General features: G+C 45.6%; 2 long non-coding RNA genes across 3 annotated transcripts in view; one reads left to right on the top strand and one right to left on the bottom strand.

The window, feature by feature from the left end:
- The window catches only part of Gm46038, a 31,188-nt gene that overhangs the window by 5,932 nt on the left and 3,775 nt on the right, over positions 1-21,481 (bottom strand). The window lies entirely within an intron of this gene.
- Positions 9,175-19,492, top strand: Gm39160. 2 transcript variants are annotated; one of them, XR_870327.1, is made up of 4 exons: positions 9,175-9,201; positions 9,660-9,997; positions 18,951-19,128; positions 19,295-19,492. It is a non-coding gene; the product is annotated as a predicted gene, 39160 (long non-coding RNA). The 2 variants fall into 2 exon arrangements; XR_870328.1 differs by lacking the exons at positions 18,951-19,128; positions 19,295-19,492 and adding an exon at positions 14,004-14,057.

Genomic DNA, 21,481 nt, shown 5'->3' with positions numbered 1-21,481 from the left:
ACAGAGCACCTAGGTGACACTCCACAGACCTCCAAAATGCTAAATAACAAGGAGGGCCCAAGGGAGGATATGTGAATCTTACTCGGAAGAAGAAATAAATTAGTCATCAGAGATGGATAGAGGGAGGAAACTGGGTGGGAGAGAGCAATGGGGAGGGGGGTGAATTGGGTGTGGGGAGAGAGGTCTTGGAGAGTATGAATGGAGATTGGCAGCAGTTAGGGTGGGGGAGGCGAGCATCTCAAGGACATGCGAGATGGGGGGACGCTCCAGGGGGTCTATGAGGGTGACTAATTGAAGCTCCCAGCAGTGGGGGATATGGAGCCTGAAGTGGCCACCTCCTGTAGCTAAGCAAGACCCCTACTGGAGGGATAAGGACACCATCCCAAAATGTGCCCTGCCTACAAGAAATGCAGGGACAAAGATAGAGCAGAGACTGTAGGAACAGCCAACCAATGACTGGCCCAACTAGAAACCCATCCCATGGACAAGAACCAATCCCTGACACTATTAATATTATGCAGTAGGAACTGATTGCAGAAGGGTATGGATTCTTAACATGATTTCTTACCACTAATACCTACCCTGTTACCAAATACTGATTCTCCACAGGGTGGGATAGTACTCAGAAGCAAATGAGCATCGTGAGAGGACCTCCCATGCCCTACATCTATTGTCCACGGTGTCGCTGGCCAGTCTCCTAGATTCTGGAGACTTTTGCTTAAGATCTTGTGTCTAGGATCTGAAGTTGAGAGCAGGTTGTTTAAAACCCTCTCTAAGTTTGTTTTCCATACATGAAAAATGAGAGGTTCAGAAAAGCCGTGGCCCCAGGGTGCTCATGTGCTAGGGCAACAAGATCCAAAACTGCCAGTCTTTCTTTCTGCTGGGGTGGGACTACCTGTTCCAGGACCCAAGTCAGAACCCTTTCCCATCTGAGTTTCAGATCATTCTTTCCCTTCTTCCTACCCCTCAGTGAGGGAAGCCCTTTGCTGCTAACATTTATTCCTAACATTTATCTTTGTCACATGAAATGATGCAACACCTTAGTTAAGACTTATTGTCCTTCCTAAAGTTTTATTTATGTTTTAGTTCTCTTTAAAGAGCAATTGGAAAGGATCTTAGGAAAAGGGTCTAATACACCAGATATTTAATAATGAGCTCACAGCAGAACCACCCCTTCAATGCTCTACCTGACCCCCCTTTTTGCTTAAAGGCTGATCTAGTCTATAGACTGACAATTGAAGAAAATCTACACGAAACACACTCAATAAACATATTGGACCAACCTTGGCATGCTTACTTCCTGGGCAAATGCCCCACAGTTTGGAGACATTCAAGGACATCCCCACTCCGCAACCAGGCTCACTTTTCCTTATTAAAGAGGAACAAGCAACCTCCCTGTGTGTGTTACCTGCAGGTAAAGCCATGCCTCCATCCCAGCATTCCCAGGGAACAGGAGAGAGGCTGGGATCCACCCCCACTATGCTATGTTTGGAGGCAGTAGTCAGATGGGGAGGAAGTCACGAAGGAACGTCTGAATCAGATGGTATTTCACCCACCACACAGCCTGGGTGACTTGTGTTCTCATCCACACAAGTCAAACAGTCCTCCAGGCTTGCTAAAAGCGACCCAAAGAGGCTTGGGGTGACAGGGACATCCAGTCAGCATTGAAGATAGGGGAGGTGGGATGGGAGGGTGGAGAAAAGGCAGGGCATACTGTTGGTAGGGGAAAGACAATGAATTCAACAGGTTTTCCTCTCAAGGTTAGAAGGGGACAGATGGAGAGGGTAGAGGTAACTTTCATTTGGAACCCCACCCCCACTCCTTTCTTCCCTAGGATTCTCCACTTCCAGATCCCCTGCCCAATCACAGATTCCTCTCCAATGCCTGCAACCCGAGTGTGATGGTTTGTATATCCTTGGACCAGGGAGTGGCACCATCTGAAGGTGTGGCCTTGTTGGAATAGGTGTGACCTGGTTGGAATGGGTGTGTCACTGTGGGTATGGGTATAAGATCCTCACCCTAGTTGCCTGGATGTCAGTCTTCCACTAGCAGCCTTTGGATGAAGACATAGAACTCTCAGCTCCTCCTACGCCATGCCTGCCTGGATACTGCCATGCTCCCACCTTGATGATAATGGACTGAACCTCTGAACATGTAAGCCAGTCCCAATTAAATGTTGTTTTTTATAAGACTTGCCTTGGTCATGGTGTCTGTTCACAGCAGTAAAACCCTAACTAAGACACCAAGAAAGCAATTTCTGATAGGCCCATATAGGAACCAAGGTGAAGGAATTTTGATATCTGGGTTTCTGTGTACCACCTAGCTGAAGGTATCTCTGAGTTAGCTATTCCTTATATGGCTTTATGTCCCAGCCTGCACTGGGAACATACCAATCTCTTGATAAGGATCTTTTGATTCGAATGGCTCACCCAGGATTAGGAACTAAGGAAGTGCTAACATGGAACCTCCCTTGAAGAATTCCATGGATTATTACCATCAGAATCTTCATGCCTGGGACAGATGAAAACCTACCCCAGAAGTTCGTCTGAGAACCCCACAGGCAGGCACTCCAAGCTACTGGGGGAAAAGCTTGTTCTATTATTATCAGAGTCTAATAATTCTTAGATGGCTGTTATAGCTGACTCCCCAACTATGTGATGTGGTTACCCCACATAGAGTGGACCCCCCTGGACGGTCAGCAGACTTACTCTATTAAGAGGCAGCCCAAAGCAAGTGGAGAGTATATGGAGAGGAGGGGTTGAAGGGAGGAAAAGGAAGTGGGGAATGTTGTAATTATATTCTAACTTCAAAAGATTAAAAAAGACACAGCTTTTTTAACTTTCTTTGGACTCAAATTTTTGTTTTGGTATTTCTCTGTTTCTAGGTATTTTGTTTTATTTTGTTTGGGATGTGATGGTTTGGGTTGTTTATTTGTTTCTTTGTTTGTTTGTTTTTCCTGTTTTGTTTTCCAGACGAGGTCTCACATCTCACTCTGTAACCCAGGCTGGCCAACTTGCAATGACCTTTTGCGTCAGCCTCCTGAGTGCCAAAAATACAGGCCTGAGTCACTGCACCTGGCTTCGTCTGACTCTTATGTCACATGAAACCTCTACTTTATCAAGGGCCAAAAAGTATTTGTATAACACACCTCTATCAGGGTCACTTCATTCCTTGGGGACATCTGATAGGTATTTATTTACATACTGGTAAAGACATAGATTTATAACTGAATGTTTTATATTGTAGGAAATGTAGGTTGTTTTGGGTTGAGAATAATCTGGACAGATTCCCTTATTGTTAACATTTATTCTGATTAAAGAAAAAAAATAATGAGGCTAACAAAACCTTCCCACCCCTCGCATGTCACACCCAACCTTCCAAGGGCAGCAGGAAGGCTGTGTACCAGCTCTGCTGCTACAGAAACCTCCTGGCACAAAAACTTTCAACCTGGGGACAGAAGGCCAGAGTCTGATAGAGCACAGGAAAGTATTACAAAGACTCTGCAGCTGGACTGTCTGGGTACTGGCTTGGTGTGGGGGAGCAGGTGTGTGCTAAGGGGCAGTCCAGAGTCCCCTGATGGTCACAAGGATTGCACAATTAGCACTGAATGGCAGCAGGTGACCATATCTGCTATCTAGAGTATAGTCACACTTAGGGACCTGGGACAGACTGACAGTTTTTTATTAAAATGTTTCCATGGATAAAGAAACAATAGTTATTATGTTGTCCCCAAAATGCCCATGAAAATTGATGCTGGGCTCCAAGTGATTCTAAGAAGGACTGAATCACAGAACTATCTACTCTCAAAGTGCTGAACGGGAGACATCGTGAGGCAGTGAACTAATTGTCTGTTACTAATTGTCTGATACGGAGAACCAATCAAAAGCTCACATTCTCATTTTCTCTATATGCCAGGAACTGCTCTGAGCCCTTTTCAAGGACTAGAACATGACACCCTTAGAATAACCTGAGGTATAAGCCATTACCATTCCTACACTAGAGCTGGGCAGCCAAGGCAGAACGAGCCTGGAACATCACAGAGGACCCTAGCCTTGACCCTAGCCTACTGTTTGTATTGCTTCTGGGTTCCATCAGTGTGGTATTCTTGTCTTTTTGAGATGGGGGTCTCGCTGTACAGCTGTGACCCCCAACTCCTCATGTAGATTGTGCCAGCCTCTGATTTGCAATAAATTTCCTGAGTGCTGGCATCACAGGTGTGTGCTATCACTCCCAACAAGGGCACAATCTTGATGAACAGTGTCACCATAAGACTCTAAGCCCTACCCCTGGCCTCTCCACTACCCAGGATACTTTAGGGCAGTGGTTCTCAATCCTCCTAATGCTGTGACCCTTTAATATAGTTCCTTGTGTTGTGGTGAACCCCCCCACCATAAAATTATTTTTACTACTTCATAACTCTAGGTTTGCTACTGTTATGAATTATGATGTAAATACCTGTGTTTTCTGGTGGTCTTAGGTGACCCTTGTGAAAAGGTCATTGAAGCAACCCCACGAGTTGAGAACCGTTGCTCTAAGAATTCCCAGTGATTCACATTTGTGACCTTTCCTATAAATGGGTCTGTTCGTATTACCATTGGTGGCTTCATCTCATATTGCCATTGCTAGATCCATCTTTTCCATTTGGTTTAGCTTCTGTTAACTGATGAGTTACAAGAACCTTAATGAAAGTGGTAAGGTTAGATTGGGAAACTGACAGAAGCATGAGCTGAGACTCTGAGGAACATCCTCCGCCACAAGCACGCAGGGGTTAAGGTGGTACGGGCTTAACACACTCTCTCCCATTAGCAATGCTGTGAATCCCAAAATACTCTCTCTGGGTCCCCACCTCTCTATGATTTTGGAATCCCAGAAACAAAAACCATCTCCCGTAGTCACCTCTATGGCTTCCTAGAGCAGAGCTGACTCTTCACCTCTCACGGGAGACATCGGTATCAAGGAGCGGGTAAATCCTAGACCCCATTACAACCAAAGCCTTCAATGCTCTTCTGGAACAGAGAAATGTGTGTGTATGTATACATCAAATTCCAGTTCATGAAAAATAAAGACCAGGGAAATCACAGAGAATCAGAGAGGTTAAATCATTTACTTTAGACCACACAGCTATGCAATAATGTCTTTCTTTCCCTAACATGAAGCATAGGGGCTTCTCCTTAAATGTGCAGTTATCTGTCAGAACTGAGGAAGATCGGGGAACCTCTATAGCTTCTGTTATGCACATAGAGAACAATCTGCTGTATACACCCCACAGAACTATTGCACGATGACACCAAATCATGTTCTTCCCTCCCTTCTACTGTCCCTCCAAATAAATCCACTGGCTGACAAGGAAATTGTCTCTTTTCTCTTTCCCTCCCTCCTCTGTCTCACAGATTTTGAAATGAAACAGCATGGTGACTTAGCCAAGGTGCGACATAGACAGACTTAGACTGGGCTAGTGTGTCTCACCAGCCAAGTAAGTTCTGGGGTTCTGTTTCCAATGTCTGTGTGTTGCTGTGGCTATTAACTGCCTCCTGTGTGTGTGTGATAAGAAGAGAGAGGTTGAGGCTGAGGTTGGCGGTCAAGGCCATCCTGGGCTTCATAGTAAGAGCTTGTCTCAAAGAATCCAATTGAAAACCAACTAAAGCCAACAAAAACCCCAAACCAAGCATACAGAGGAAAAACTGGGGGTCTGGGTAGGATCAACCTCCGCTTCCAAAATAAAAGCTGTCCAAGGCTGCTCCACACTGGTCCAAGGCTGCTCCACACTGGTCCAAGGCTGCTCCACACTGGTCCAAGGCTGCTCCACACTGGTCCAAGGCTGCTCCACACTGGTCCAAGGCTGTTCCACAGTTGTCCAAGGCTGCTCCACACTGGTCCAAGGCTGCTCCACACTGGTCCAAGGCTGTTCCACACTGGTCCAAGGCTGCTCCACACTGGTCCTCATCTTCTTACTCCTCTCACTAAGCAGTCACCTTTACCCATAACTTCCAGAAGGGAGGGGTTTCTTCTTTCTCAAATAATAGTTTTACTATTTTTACTAGTTCTACAGCGGCCAGTATCCACAAGCCTCTATGCCTTTTGTCCTCTCCTTTTCCATCAACAACTTTCCTATTCTTTTAATCGCCCATCCAGTTCAAGGATTGACTTCTTGCCTCTGGCATCTCCTTTGCCTCCCGGTATAAATCAGAAAGCATTCTTTTCTGGTTGGTTGGACAACCAACTCGCTTGAGGCTAAACACACTCATGAATGCCAGTGTCTAGGAAGCCTCACCTCCTCTCTCCAGGGACAGTGGCCCCGCAGCCACTCTGAATGTAAACACACACGCACACAGGCATGCATGCACAGCGCACACCCTGACTTCAGCAATAAGCCATTGGCAGAGGACCCTTGTGCTTTGGCTCAAGCTCTGTTCTCTCTTCAGAAATCCGTGTAGCCATTTCCATGCTTATCTTCCCATTTTCCATCCCTCCAGCTTCCTCCGTAGTGTGTATCCACCCTCTTCCCACAGTTTTGTCAGCCCTGACCTAGACCCTCTCACCTTCACTCCTTCCTCCCCCTGACCCCAGCTCCGAGTCCTATACGTATATTGTTTTTCAGGATTTCATTATAGTCCACTCTCTGTATTCTTTTAACTAAAATTCCCTCTGGAGGCATAGCTATAATTTTTCTGCATCCATATCTATAACTGCCATGATGCTCTGGCAGCCATGAAAGTCAATCCCAGTTCTTGAGTCTGGTACTGTGGTACTGCACAGTTTGACACGTCCTCATCCAAACCAGTGTCTTTCTAGAACATTCACTGTGTGCTTTCCCATTATTACCAGCCAGCTAAGTATGGCAGTTTTCAAGGTTATAGGGAGAAATGATAATAGAGTCACGGACTCCATAATGATATTTTTGGCAAATGACAGACACATTATGACAACAATCCCATAAGATTATATTGCCTAGTGATGTTGTGGCCATTTTGTTTGTATAAAATACATTCTGTGATGTTTATACAATCACTAGGCAAAGTCTCCAAGTGATTCATTTCCTAAGCCTTGGTCCCATCCTGAAGCTTCACACAACTACATACGTATATGTATACTTGATTTTTTTTTTAACCTATCCCAACATGAACTCAGAACAAAGTCGGGCTTTTTTTTTTTTCAAGTCCCTTATTTAAAGAGATGTTAAATGGAGAGGAAGAAAATGGATAAGCGCAATTACTAACCAGGATCATTTCTGAGCACGTCCTGTGCACCCATCACCAGACTAAGTGTTTACATGTGCTGGCTTGTTTAATGTCACACGGAACCCGTGAGTCACAGTCATGGCTCATTGACAAAAGTCACGCTACAAAAGATAAAACTGGGCACGGAGGAGGTTAAGTGACTGCCTGATGCTGGAGCCCAGGAAGCAGTCAGTGAGGCTGAGCAGGCACCCAGATGTGTCTGACTGCTAACTCCTTGAACCGACCTTTCTGTTCTGTCTTAGCAGTGCCAACCTGTGGAAGGACTGGGGTGGAGATGGCACTGTCTTCCACTGTCATGAGGACTCAGCCTTCCAACTGCCCACCAGCAAGGGAACTGGAAATCCCACACCTTAGCCAAAACATGTGGGAGTCTTACTTAAAATACCTGCTTTAAATAAAGAAAGGGAACGCTATGGTAAAAAGACACCTCTTTTAGTAATAAGAGATCTGGTTGGGCTGGGCATGTGGCACAGGGATCGGGCACTTGTCTGACATGTGAAATTCTGAGTGTAATCCCTAACAGCAAGGTCCAAACGGTGGCTATGGTTAACAATAACACACTGTATGCTTGAAATCCAGTGGTCTCCTCACAGAAAATAAATAATTTATAAAGGGGATGGCTATGAGGCAATCATTATTTTACTCAGCTTCATCATAGGACTCTCTCCTGCAACACATGGAATCAAACCACCATCCTCAAACATGCGCAGTGTTACTACCAGTCATGCCTCAATAATGCTAGAGGTATCCCCAACTTTTATTTTGCTGCTGTTAATGGAAGACACTGTAGCTCTAATGACAAGACAACGGTTAGGCTCGGCATGCTTAAGGTACTTGTGTTGGGTAGGATGTAAGTCTCCTCTCTAACGACCTTCGTTGGAATGCCCCACCCCATTCTCCCTTAGTCCTCACTGTGACCCCGTAGCTCTCCCGAGCCTCATCCTTCAAAAATAAAGTGAGGTCTCCAGCTAACAGGACGTGCCAAGGTCACACTGCTTGTACACAGTTTGAACTGTCCCGTGCTGCCTCGCATTAACACCACTTATTCCTGGGTACAAGTCATTGTCTGGTAAATCTTATTTCTGGCACTTTCATGGTACTGGTGACAGTTACAGCACTTGAGCCTCAGGGAGCGATCACTGCACAGACTCATTAAACCCAGAGGATTTGCTGAATCCAGAGGTTGACCCACCGTGCAGAAGGGCTCCATAGAGGCTTTTGTGTGTGTGTGTGTGTGTGTGTGTGTGTGTGTGTGTGTGTGAGGGTATTTGCTATAATGTGACTTTATCTGAACATTGAGCCCTTCTGAAAATTCCACTTCAAAGAAAGAGTCCATCCCTGCCCGCCCTGGTTGCTTCTTTGCAGCTGGCATTCCTGAGCCAATCAGAGATTACTGGAGCTTCTCTTTCAACTTCAGAAAGGCAATGGAGGGATCCAGGCTGTCCACCCACCCCTTCCCTGGCAGATGATACTGGCTAGAGACTCAGGTCTCTTCCCTGGGTCTAATCAGATATGCCATCTGGGTGTCACAACACTTTCTGAGAACCACAACTTGGGAGAGCCAACCAGACTTTCTCAGGACCAAAGCCACTGTAGGGCTTAACAGCTCTCTCATTTATTTGATGAGGACACACAGCTCCCACGGGAGAGCCGAGAGGAAGGAACAACAACAACAACAAAAAAGAAGCCCAAGCAGAGTCTAAGATCACACTTCCCATGTCCTTAAGCCTACTTACAGTCACCCTGTCTACCAAAATTCCTCACCCAGAGCAAACGGAGCCAGCACACAATGGTCATGTTTACAGAGTCCAGGAGGAGGCATAGGATAGAAGTATAAAAGGGATTTCCTTATCACCACTCCCCCATCCCCACAAAACACACTCACACACACAGAGACATACAGGAGCCCACTTTTCCTTGTTGCGGTTACTAGGCAACCCAGCGTGAGTCATCACATCTCCAGGTAGATTAGCAGAACCGAGAATGGCTTCTGTTTATTTGTTAAAAGCTTTGACCCTTCTCTTCTCTTAATAGCTCGGGTTTGATGTCGATAATATCTACATAGTCCTCTTCCCCACAGAAATCCTGAAATTGGTCGGCTTAGCTCATTTAATCTTAAAAAGCAATTGACTCCTCCACCCCCTGCCCCGCCCCGCCCCCTCTCCCGTCCCTGCCCCTCCACATCAGGCCAGGATAAAGAATCCAGAGTTTATGCTAAAATTAGCAGGGATTAGAAATGCTGCCTGAGCTATGAGGTGACGATTAGAGACCACATCCCCTGTGCTCGGGGCAGAGGGCACCCTGAGAGGCATCTGGTCTGGGAAGGCAGGCCTTCCAGCTGCCGGACTCCTGCTGCATCTAAGGAACCCGGCATTGAAGAGACCCTGGGGGAGCAATGCTCTTACAGAGTTTCTATTTTAGGCCCTGGAAGTCTTCACAGCTCATTGGCTCTGCACCCCAAGCAGGAAGGTCCTCAGAGGAGGACCAGACGTTGGAAGACTTTACCAAAACCAGGAATAAGTCGGCAGAGAAAAATAAGAGGCGCCATGGGAGCTAAGCACGTGTGCTGAAAAAAATTCAGGGGGCAGAGCTCGGCGAGTGATGCACCCCCTCATGAGTTCAAGACCCCAGCTCCAGTCTCTGGCACCCACGTGAATGTTGGGTGAGTGGGGCAACCCACTGATAATCTCAGCCATCAGGCAGAGACAGAGGATTCCTGGGGCAAGCTAATGAACTAGACCAGCTGACTCAGTAAACAGGTGAGAAAGCTTGTTTTAAAACATACAGTGTGAAACGAGGAAGGGAAGCACCAATCCGTCAGCCTTGTACAAGCCACAAGCATGCACGCACACACACACACACACACACACACACACACACACACACACACTTTAAAGTAAAGCAACAATTGCCACCTAACTGTAGAGTATGTCTCTCAGGAGTTCCCCTTGGATCTACTCATGGGTAACTCAGATGCCTTGAATGTGAGCCCTTACTTAGATGTAAAAGGCAGGCACCAGTTACTGAGCTTGCCCTGTGTCTTTTCAGTAGACACAGGTATGAAACCAAATCGTTTTCCAGGAATCTATTAGTAGATGAAAGCCAGGGCTCTGAACACATGGAAGAAGAAAGATGGATGGGTTCCTGGGCCCTCGTCAAGACAGCTTGACAGACAACCCTGTGTGGCGGTCAGCTTTTAGTCCCCAGGACAAAACATCTAAGCCAAACAATTTATAAAAAGGAAGGACTTCTTTCTGTCACACTTTTTCCGGTTCCAGTCCATGATCACTTTGGCTTTGTTCTTTCTGAGCCTGTGCTGAGATAGACCATCATGGTAGGGAGTGCATGGGTGTGCAAGCTGCCAGTGCATGGGCTCTTGGGAGAAAACGAAAAGAGCGTGGAGCCAGGGCCTCAGTATTTCTTTCAGCCTTGCACGGTTGGCACCTCCTCTCCCTAGGCCTTACCTTCCTAAGTCTCCACCACCAAACAGTGGCACCACAGGCCAGTGGCCACGCCTCCAGTGTACCACCCTTTAAGGCAGTACTCCAAACTCTAGACCATCACACCCTGGTTCTTAAACTTCTGTTCTTGGTACAGAACTTGGTTCAGTTTTGTGAAAGTGGAGGCATTTGACCTTTCAGCAGTTCGGCTGAAGGTAATTGCTATTTGTGGATAAGAGGAAAGACGCATAAACAATTCCACCACAGCTTGCCTCTCCCCACCTCCAAGGCTAACAGCAGCCAGCCATCAACGCTTTTCATCACGTCCCCTTGCAAAACCACAACAGGGATGGGCAAATGATCAGCTCTTGAGCCAAGCCACTTGCAAGGAGCCTGTAGTCATCTATAGCTACTGGAACAACCGATAAAATGTTTCCAGATCTGGAGAGAAAGAAGTATGGTTTTTGAAAGATTAGTTTTTGAAATTTTTCATTTTTATAAAACTTTTTTGAGACATGGTCTCATCAGCTTCTCTCCTAGGTCCCAGCAGCCCTACCAGAGGCCTCATTTACAGATGAGACTGTAAGGGTCCATGGAGGGACAGTTTCTCAGACACACTCTTTCAAGCGCACATTCACTGACAGGCACAGGTAGACGATTTTAATGGTCTTCCAATTTCCTTCTCTTCAAATGAGAAAAAGGATGAGAAGAGACGCCACTTGGTCAGTAAGATGTGATGCCCTACTTAAGAACAGAAACAAGATTCTTGACGGAAATGCACTGCACTCGCTCAGCTCTGGTGTTTGAAGGGAGAGAGAGGTTTCCCTTCGATGTCATTATTGTGTAAACATCTTGTCTAGCTGGTTGTTATATCAACAACCACCACAGAGGTCTGTCAGAGGATAGAAAAGCAATGTTTTGTTCCACCAACACTTTGGTACGCATAAACTGGCATCGTCAGCGCCAGTAAACAGAAGGCTTTGTCCATAGGTGCCCAGTGTCCTGGGGTGGGAATGAGACCCATTAAGGCAGGGGTTTTCAACCTGTGGGTCACGCCCCCTCCAACAAACTTCTACCTCCCAAAGTGTTTACATTACGATTCATAAAGATTAGCCAAATTACAGTTATGGAGTAGCAGCGAAAGTAATTTTATGGCTGGGTTGAGGAGTCACCTCAACATGAAAAAATAGTCGCAGCGTTAGAAAGGCTGAGTTTGCATCAAGGGATGAAAGAGGAAGGGTAAAGACCTCAAAGGCAGTGTCTCTTACATCATAGCTATGTGATGGAAGTGTTGCTGAACTGCAGGGTTGCGTTCCCAGATTTAGCCACCCAGTAGCAGGATTTAGCGACTGTCTCCATTTTTATCTCTTCTGGGACCCCATGACCTTGACTAATCCCCTGGAAGCAGGAGCCGCAGAGCCTTTGGTCTGCTGCGACACTCACTCTCCAGGAAGAGGGAAATGACCTTAAGCCTTATGAAATTGCCTGCAGCAGCTCTTGGCTCCACTCTGTTCCATTTGGGAGGTCTCTCAGCACCTTGACATTTCCTTTTCACAGCTGCTCTTACCAGCCTCACTCCCTACCTCTTTGAAAAGGTCTCCTCTGCCACCTTTGAATAGAAACTAAAAATACCAAATTAGACATATCCCACCACGGTGAAAATCTCAGTCCATCTGAGATCAATCACCCGGAGGCTTGAAGAGGCAAATTTTTTTTTTGTATTTGTTATTATGTTCCGTTTTTCAGAAAAGGATCATTTCATCTCATGGGGATGGATTTGCTCAATTAAACCCCAGAAACCAGAGTGAAGTCTGTTCCAGCCCTTCCTACCTATGTCAGAATTATAACTAAAGAATTGCTGTGTGTCCGTGGGCATTACATTTTGGAACCAACTGGTAGCATCCTTGATATGAGCACAGCTGGAACAGTTCCTTTCGTGAGGTGCCTGGCATGACCCGATTCTGGTTGCAGTGGGTTTGAGTTTCCTCCCTCTGCCTTCTCTTTCCAAAGCACTAAGCTTGAGGCTTGGAGCTTGTACCTGCACCCTGCAAGCTCTGCCCCAGGCTCCAGCTCCATCTATCTCACCCTATATGATTTATCTCACTTTTGTGGATTCCTCTAAATTCCAGCTGTTCTCCCTTCTCTCCTTAATGTGCGTTTTCTCCTGCTGAAACTGCCTTCAGGCAGCTTCTGGAATGATCTATTTCCCCTTTCAACTCTGTCATCAGCATGCTGCTAAATGAGTCCTCCTAAACCCCAGCTTGGCTGGGGACTCCTGTGGAAATATATCTCTTCCAAAACTGAGCCTGAAGAAGAGGGGGATGTTTAAACATCTCTCCGGGGATTCCTGAGAGCAGAGGGGAGGCTGCAGGGCTGGGTGGAACCTGCACAGAAGCTCCAGGGTTCCCCAAAGAAAGGCAGATGGTGTCCGGTGCTGGACTGAGAAAGAATTGTACTATTCTCTTGTTTATATGCTTGATAGTGAGTGACATGTTTAGGCTCTGCTGTGTTGGCTCCTGCTTCTAGAAGGCTCCCTCACAACCAGAATTTTATACTTGTCTATACTTGGCTGTTCAGAAAGAAGGACTGCAGTGATATGGGGTCATGTCAATATGCATTTAGGTGCATTCAGTGTCATTTTTAAGCAAATAGAAGATAGAGGAGCGGTTATAGAATGGGGAATACTCTAGAGTCAGACTATGCTTTATCCAAACATTGACCAAAACATTCACACGTGTGATCCTCATAAATTATCTTAATTCTCTAAAACTTCAATTTCATCATTGGTAAAATGTGACCTAAAGTGATTTAAAGGATATCCATGCTATTACACTCCTGACTTTAGAGATGATACAGAAAGCAATTTGCCCAACATCTAGCAATGGCCATAGATCTTGGCAAATGTGAGGGACTTGGGTGGCTGAAGTTTCACTGCTTAGGTTCTGCCACAGAAGAACAGGGATACAGAGACACCTGAGACACCCCCCACCTCCCACCTCCCCTCACCCCCACTTTATTTACCTCCCTGGTTGACCATGGCTATCTATGGAGACAGTGGTGGTTTGAATAAGAATGGTCCCATAGGCTGTTCTAGTTGACTGCAGATCAGCACTATTTGACAGGATTAGGAGGTGTGGCTTTGTTAGAAGTGTGTGTGTGGAGGTGGACTTTGAGTTTTGTGTTCCCCCACTGCCTGTGTATCAGGATGTAGAATGCTCAATTATTTCTCTAGCACCACACCTCCCACACTTGCTGCCATGCTGACAATGGACTGAACATCTGAAACTGTAAGCCAGCCCCCAAATTAAATGCTTTCTCTTGTAAGGGTTGCCATGGTCATGGTGTCACAGCAATAAGGCAGAACACTAGGACACCGCCCAAAGATCGTGAAGACTTGCATCTGACATCGGGAAATCGATTCCAAACTAACTGGAAAACTTCATCTCTGCTGGCTAGCTTTCATAGTTCCAGAAGGTATTATGTCAGGCTAATGGGAGGGAAGAGAGAAGTGTGGTCTTACCCAGGGCTGGACCCTGTGTGCTACATTACTGACCTGCCAGGCAAGGTGTACCCCTGGCGCAACAGTAGCATGATGGTGAGGAGAGTAAGCTAGGCTCAAGCAACACTGAATAAGAGAGGACAGAAGGTACTGAAGAGTGCTATAAAGTGCTGCCCTCCAGATGTGACATGGCACCACACTTGTGAACTCATAACAGCTATGGTTCCCTGCATAAGATCAAGTCAATTAAACCACAGCATGAGGCCCCTCCCCTGGGCAAGGAGCTATTGGAAGTTGATAGCCACTGGGGTAAGGAGAGTCACTTTTCTTCAGGGGCATGGCCACTGTTTGGTTGCCCATCCTCCACCTCTGTGAAAACACAGGAAGTCGTGAGTGGATTCTGTGGATAGTTAAAACAAGCAAGATGATGTAGGCTTGAGAGAGGGGATGTGCTGATGGGGTGTGGAGAGGAACTGGAGACAGAAGTGGAGGGATGGATGTGAGCTAATGCATTGTACACGTGTACGTAATTACCAAAGAATACACTTAAAGTATGTTCAACATGAATTCCTGCACCTATGCGATTCTCTGGGGGGACCCAGGTTGAGCCCAGCATCCAGAAGATGCCATCAGCCTGCCCAGTTGACCATCAGAGGACCAACAGAGACACTAGAATGGAGCAGACATTACAGACTTGAGGTGCTGCAAATCCTTATGGAGATGAGGTCTTGGAAAAATATTCACCCAGGGTCACTCACTCTGGGCAGCCTTGCTGGGTCCCTCAACTAAGAAGCAGCTGGGCCAAGGCAGGCCTTGGCCCGCTGCCCACAGTGCCCTGAGCTCCATGTGCAGGGCTGGTTCACAGGAAGTTCCAGGAGAGTGGGGCTGTTATTATATTCTAAATGCCTTGGGGAGTTCGAACGGGAAGAAACCTCATGGTAGAGCAAATTTGTAGAAACAAAATGTGACTTCGCCTCTGTTCTGAGTCTTGATTCCGGTTTTATATAAAAGGAAGCTCACTTGCAAGTAATTAGGGGCCAGAACAGATGGTTGAGACCAGGGTATTGCTTCCCAAGCTGGCTAGCTTTTAAATGGAGGGATAAAGGCAGACAGTCTAGAATAAAGAATTAATTTGATATTTGCCTGTGTTCCTTGAAGGCATCATAAACTTTTATAATTGCCTGTATGATAGGAGTATCTCTGTATTAATAGGGGGTCCATAGAACTACACCCAAACTTGTGCCAATGAGAAGAATAAACTCTAGGCTAGGAGGGAGGCCAGTGGTAAGATTAGAGGATTCGGGGAGGTAGGACAGTTTTACATAGAAAGGAGTTGTGTAGTCAGTGATTTAATCAATCTTACCTGCATAGTGAGCCCCTTTAAAAACTCTGGACATCAAGACACACTGTCTCTGTCTGTGTTCTATTGCTGTGAAGAGACACAATAGCAACAACAACTCTTGTAAAAGAAGACATTTAATTGGGGCTGGCTTATCTTTCCAGAGATTTCGTCCATTGTCATCATGGTGGGAAGCGTAGCAGCATGCAAGCAGACCTAGTAGTGGAGAGGTAGCTGAAGGTTCTACCTCTGGATCTGCAGGCACCAGGAAGAACAAGAGACACTGGACCTGGCTTGGGCTTTTGGAACCTTGAAGTCCCATCTCCAGTGACCCACTTCCTCCAACAAAGCCCTGCCTCCTAATCCTTTGAAATAGAGCTACTGCCGGGTGACCAAGCATATCAAATCTATGAGCCCTGAAGATATTAAACCTTTGTGTTTGAGGCTCTTCTAGATTGTGTAGGGCAGGGACTCCAAAATGAGTACCGCTGCCTAACCGATGTAGGTGACTGAGTGACCAACGTGAAGAGGGGGTGCTGCACATCTAGTTGGGACAACTGGACTGACCACCTCATCCCCTCCTCATACATCACTACAGCTTTTGCCACAAGTCCTTTAAAAAAAAAGTCTAGCCTACCCTATCCTATCCACCCCACTTCCAGGGACCTCTTTGGCTATGCAAGGGCTCTGCCTCTTCCTCTTCTCTTAAGCTCCCTATAATGAAATAACTATTTCTAAAACTCACCCTCTGTGGTCTGTGAACTTCATTCTTTGAATTTGAAGGTCATGAACCCCAAAAAAGCCACTGGTTCAAGGCAGCTTTCATAGCTGTCAAGTCTCCAAGGGCCTGAGTCCCCCAAGTTAAGCTACCTAAGAGCCAAAAGAGACTTTGTCACTCTCAAAGACACCCTAGTCTTCTGATATTAATTTCACTATAGTGGATCTCTTCACTGACTTGGGTCTGATTAGTCAGTAATAAAACCACCACAGTAGTAGCATGCTGTTCTGAATTTTGTGAGTCATCATATTGCCTGAGGCAATAGATAGAACATCACCACCTTCAGATTTGAAGCTAGTTCCTCAGAAGTATGGGTAGCCTGGGAACCTGGGAGCTTGTGGGAGGCTTGCAGAGCACAGCACTGTCACCAGCTGCTGTTGTGTGTCCCCTCTTTGCTTGTCTGAGCATTGTCCTTGGCCTCCTTTTCTCATAGCCTCCTAACTCAGAGGTCGCATCTATAATGTCCTCTCAAAACCTCCACCATATTCTTTATTCATAAGCTTCAGTTATTCTGTACTGACAAAAATAGAGGAAATTATGTAGATTAGACATTGTACCGTGCTGGAGCCCATATTTGCATGTATAGTCTCTTTAAGGACCTTGCGCATTTGGCACGTGTATCTTTAAGGATTTCAAACAATATGTCGCCTTGTGTCTCCTCTGGATTAGCAATGGCTCTTACATATTTTCTTCATTATTAGAGAGGCATGTCATAAAATGAAACTGCCATTAAAGTGAAAGGTACATCTTGATTATCTCAGGGTCAGTATCCTTTCTAGGGCACTGGGGTAGGGGAGGGGCAGCAAGAGTACCATCGGGATGGTGGCCACGGCCATGTTAATCATTCAGAGTTCAGAGGAGAGGCCCAAATCCTCAGATAGAGAGATAAGGTGAGAGTAGTACCCAAGCTGTGAAAATAGTCTGGGCTAAGCCCAGAGCATTTTTCCCTCTATTCTATCACTAGGCCTAGGCTGGAAGCTTCTAGCCTCCATACAATCTAATCTTCCAAGCTGACTGATTGGATCCAGCTTCTCTTGGCTTCTGACTGAATTGCTCTGCTTGACCTCATACTAACTTTGACAATATGTTCTAACCTTCTGGTTCCTTCTCATTCTCTGGCTCATTGTGTCTAGCCTGTTCTCTCTGCCACCTGGTAAAGCTCACACACACACACACACACACACACACACACACACACACACACACACACAATCTCAATCTCTCTCTCTCTCTCTCTCTCTCTCTCTCTCTCTCTCTCTCTCTCTCTCTGCTCTTAAGTACCCTCTATTCCCTGTGCTAGTCTCATGTGAGTTGGGTGCATCCTATCTCTGACTCATCCTGTCAAATCTTTCTCTGATTCGTCACCTTGTCTGCCCTTCAACTAGACATCACTTTCAAATATGGACACTTCCTTCTACAAACTAACTCTACCTTCATTGTTAGAGATTAAAGGTATGTACCAAGGGTTTTGTGAATTCCAACCAGATCATACTGTAATCCAGGGCATGTCTGCATTCTGGCCAGATTATATGGACCTAGAGGTCTTTGGATGTGACCCCTTGCCAGAGCAGCCATGTTGCTGGATTAAAATTCCTCTACAAATGCACTGGGGGAAATAAGTGGAAAGGAGTTGGGGAGAAAATAATCAATTGGGCTGGAGGAATATCTCAATCAAACAGAAACATAACCACCAAGCCTGCCTAGATGCCCAGGGAGGCACATGGGGCCAGATTTTACCATGGCAGGCTTCTTGAATACCATCAGCTGGGCTCTCATTGGTTGTAGAGGAAGATGAATGGGGACTTCAACACATCCAGCTGGGGAAGACTGTGTCAGATGAAGAGTGATATGAGACCAGGTCTGGCTTGGATGAACTCTCCAGCTCCCACATCATCTGTCACCAGATGCAGCTTGTGAAGTGTGTGCATCCTAACACTCCCAGCTCACCTGTGGACTTTAAACAACTGAAGCCATTTGTATCCTGTGGGATGTAGGAAAGTGTTAGCACCAAGCTATAGCTCTGGGTAAAGGAAGTAAGAAAGAGGGGACTTAATGACTCTTTCACCTTCTCCCTCATCCCTAACACCATCATGTCTCTTTTTAAGAATGACTTTTTCCCCTCTGCCTTGTTACCAGTGAACCAAATGCACTAGAAAGCTACAAACTTTGAATGCACCTTCAAAAATAAGGCCTGGGGAAATGGCTTAGTGGTTAAAAGAATTTGCTAGTCTCTCAGAGAACTGGAATTCGCTTTCCAGGATGGTGAACTACACACAACTATACAATTCCAACTCTAGGAGAACTGATATTCATCTTCTATCACCTGTACCCAGGTACAAACACACACATGCATGTGCACACTGCACACACATGCACACATATGCCCATATACACATGTGTGTATGCATATATGCATATGCATGAATACATATACATACACCAGAAACTAATAGACCTTTTTTTAAAAAAACCCTCACCACATAGTTCCTAGTATGAGTAGTACCGGTGAATGTTAATGGAAATGGTGGTAATTAGTTCGAGAAGTAAAGATTTACAATGAACAAATCTCATTAAGATGTCACCTGTGTGTCAAATTTAAGCCGAATAGACACAATCCCAGTGCCCTTATCCTACAAATCCATGTCTTTGTGGACAGAAATGTACTTCAGCAGATACTAAGGGAGAAAGAGAGCCGAGTAGGATCTGCCAAGAAGCATATAAGCACCATCTTTAAGTGCCCGTCACTGCCCACTCACCGAATGGATTGGATAATAGCAAGGAGAGCTGGTTCGATTCTAAGGAAGAGAAACCACACTGGAGAGACAGGAGGCAAGGTGAGTACTTACTTTTTACGAGCCTGCTATCCAGGGCTCAATATTCATATTTCATATTATCAGTCTTGTCCTCTCCTTTTAAACTCAAAACAAAGCTCCCCACCTAGCCTTTAACTACATCCCCAGTAAAAGCATGCCACACCCTCCCTCTCCCTCTCCATGTTAGCTGTCCTAGCTCGTGACAACAGAGCTGCTGGTTCAATAATCTCCTGGTTGTGTCTAAAAGTTGAAACTTGGGTTTTGGAAACATGCAACCATTGCAAGGACTTCAAAACACCAACAAAATAAACAACAAAGCCCAACGACTACCTCTTCACTGCAGAGCATCCTTCCTTTCCTTGGCATCAGCCAATAGGGTGTAACTTAGAGGCCTTAAATAAATAAATAAATCTGAATAACCCTTCACAGAGGAATCTCGTTCTTTCCCTCTCTTGACTCCCAGACCACCCCCAATTTCCTTATTGAGCTTCTGATTGGGCTTCTGGGTCAGCAGAAGGTGAGCGGCTCCCTGTGTGGGGGAGGTGGAGTGGTTGTGAGATGTATCTTGCACCAACTCAGCAAATGGCACCCCAGCTGTCAAGGGTACGCAGCATACCAGGCTGTGATCAGTAGGAAGGACAGGGTGTGTAGCTCTGACAGGTTGCAGTATGAAATAGCCAAGGCTTGAGCTGTGTCTTTCCCATCCTGTTTGTTTCCTGACATGAATCTGTTCCGTTGGCAGGCCCCAGAACAAGGCTTCCTAATAGCGTTGTGGGGTATTTGTTGAAAGGGGTCATTTGCCAGGAGTTGGTGGGGTATGAGTGAGGGGTTGAGTGCTCTGAGTCTGAAAGGCTATGTTTTTATTTGTTTGTTTTTGCTTGGGAAGAATTATAATCTGGCCTATGGAATACTGCTGACATTTCCAAAGAAAATAGCTAATTGAATCATGGATGTAAGATAAAAGCTGTTGGCTAAAGCTGTTGGCCTTTTTTTTTTTCTTACATAAAGAGAAAAGATTCAAACCTGACAATCTTGACCTTTGGAAAAATGCAGAGTAATGGAATAGCTTGGACCTGTCCCCTAACAGCACAAAGCAGCATGTCAGGATTGGAGACAATTTGGATGGCTTTCACACTACGAGGAACTTTGTAGCCTCAGTCCATTAATTTATTCAGCGAGCGCATATTAGCTTCCAAGTCTAGTAAAACACAGCTATCATGACAGTTTTCTGTCACCATGGCAAAAAAAACAAACAAACAAAAAAAACCAAAAAAAACAAAAACCTCAAGATAAGCAAGTTAAAGGAATAAAAGTTTATTTCCTCTCACGGCACCAGATGTTTTAGTGCAAAATGGTCACTTAGGTATGTTACATGATGCTTGTAGCTTGTGGGGGATAGTCCATGGTGGCAAGAACTCACTGGTACAGCAGAGCTACTCACACAATAGCAGTCAGGAAGAGAGAGAGAGAGAGAGAGAGAGAGAGAGAGAGAGAGAGAGAGAGAGACAGAGACCAAGGGTTCCAATATCCCCTTCAAAGCTGAACTCAAGTGTGGTCGTTTGAATAATAATGACCCCCATAGGCTCATATATTTGAATGCTTGGTCATTAGAAAGTGGCACTACTTGAGAGGGATTGGGAGGTGTGGCTTTGTTGGAGTGGGTGTGGCCTCATTGGAGGAAGTGTGCCACTGTGGGGGCGGGCTTTGAGGTCTCCTATGCTCAAGCCAGGCCCAGTGTCTCTCTCTTCCTGGTGCCTGAAGTTCCAGATGTGAAAGTCTCAGCTGCTTCTCCAGCAGCAGTTCTGCCTGTGTACTGCCTTGCTCCCCCACCATGACAATAAAGGATCAAACCTCTGAACTGAAAGCCAACTCAAACAAAATGTTTTTCTCTTATAAGAGCTGCTGTGGTCATAGTATCTCTCAACAGCAGCAGTAACCCTAAGACTTCCAGTAACTTCCTTCCATCGGGTTCACTTCCAAAAAGTCAAATCACCCCCCAACAATATCACAGGCTAGTGTAATGACCAAGCCTTTAAGCAAGGGAGACTTTGGAAAATATTTAATATATACATATATATATGGTTGATTTAGTATCAACTTTTAGAAGAAACTTCGAGACAAGCAAACAATTTTTTTCCAATATGAAGGGGAAAAGGGTATTCTTATAATAAAGAAGTTTTGTCTACCACAATCTTTGCCTACCACATATACCCTAGTTTCTATTCCATATTTGGTAAGAGTCAGCAGCCATCAAAGTCCCATAAAATGATTATAAACGGTATGCATTTATTGTCAGACACTAAATGATGGGAAGCAGTAGTATCAGCCATGTAGCATTTTATGCGTGCAAAGTGCCTTAGCATTATCTTTTATG

The sequence above is a fragment of the Mus musculus genome, chromosome 8, assembly GCF_000001635.26.
Source record: "Mus musculus strain C57BL/6J chromosome 8, GRCm38.p6 C57BL/6J".
Classification (NCBI taxonomy): Eukaryota; Metazoa; Chordata; class Mammalia; order Rodentia; family Muridae; genus Mus; species Mus musculus.
Note: the sequence above shows the minus strand (reverse complement) of the source record. Positions and strands in the feature narration are given on the sequence as shown.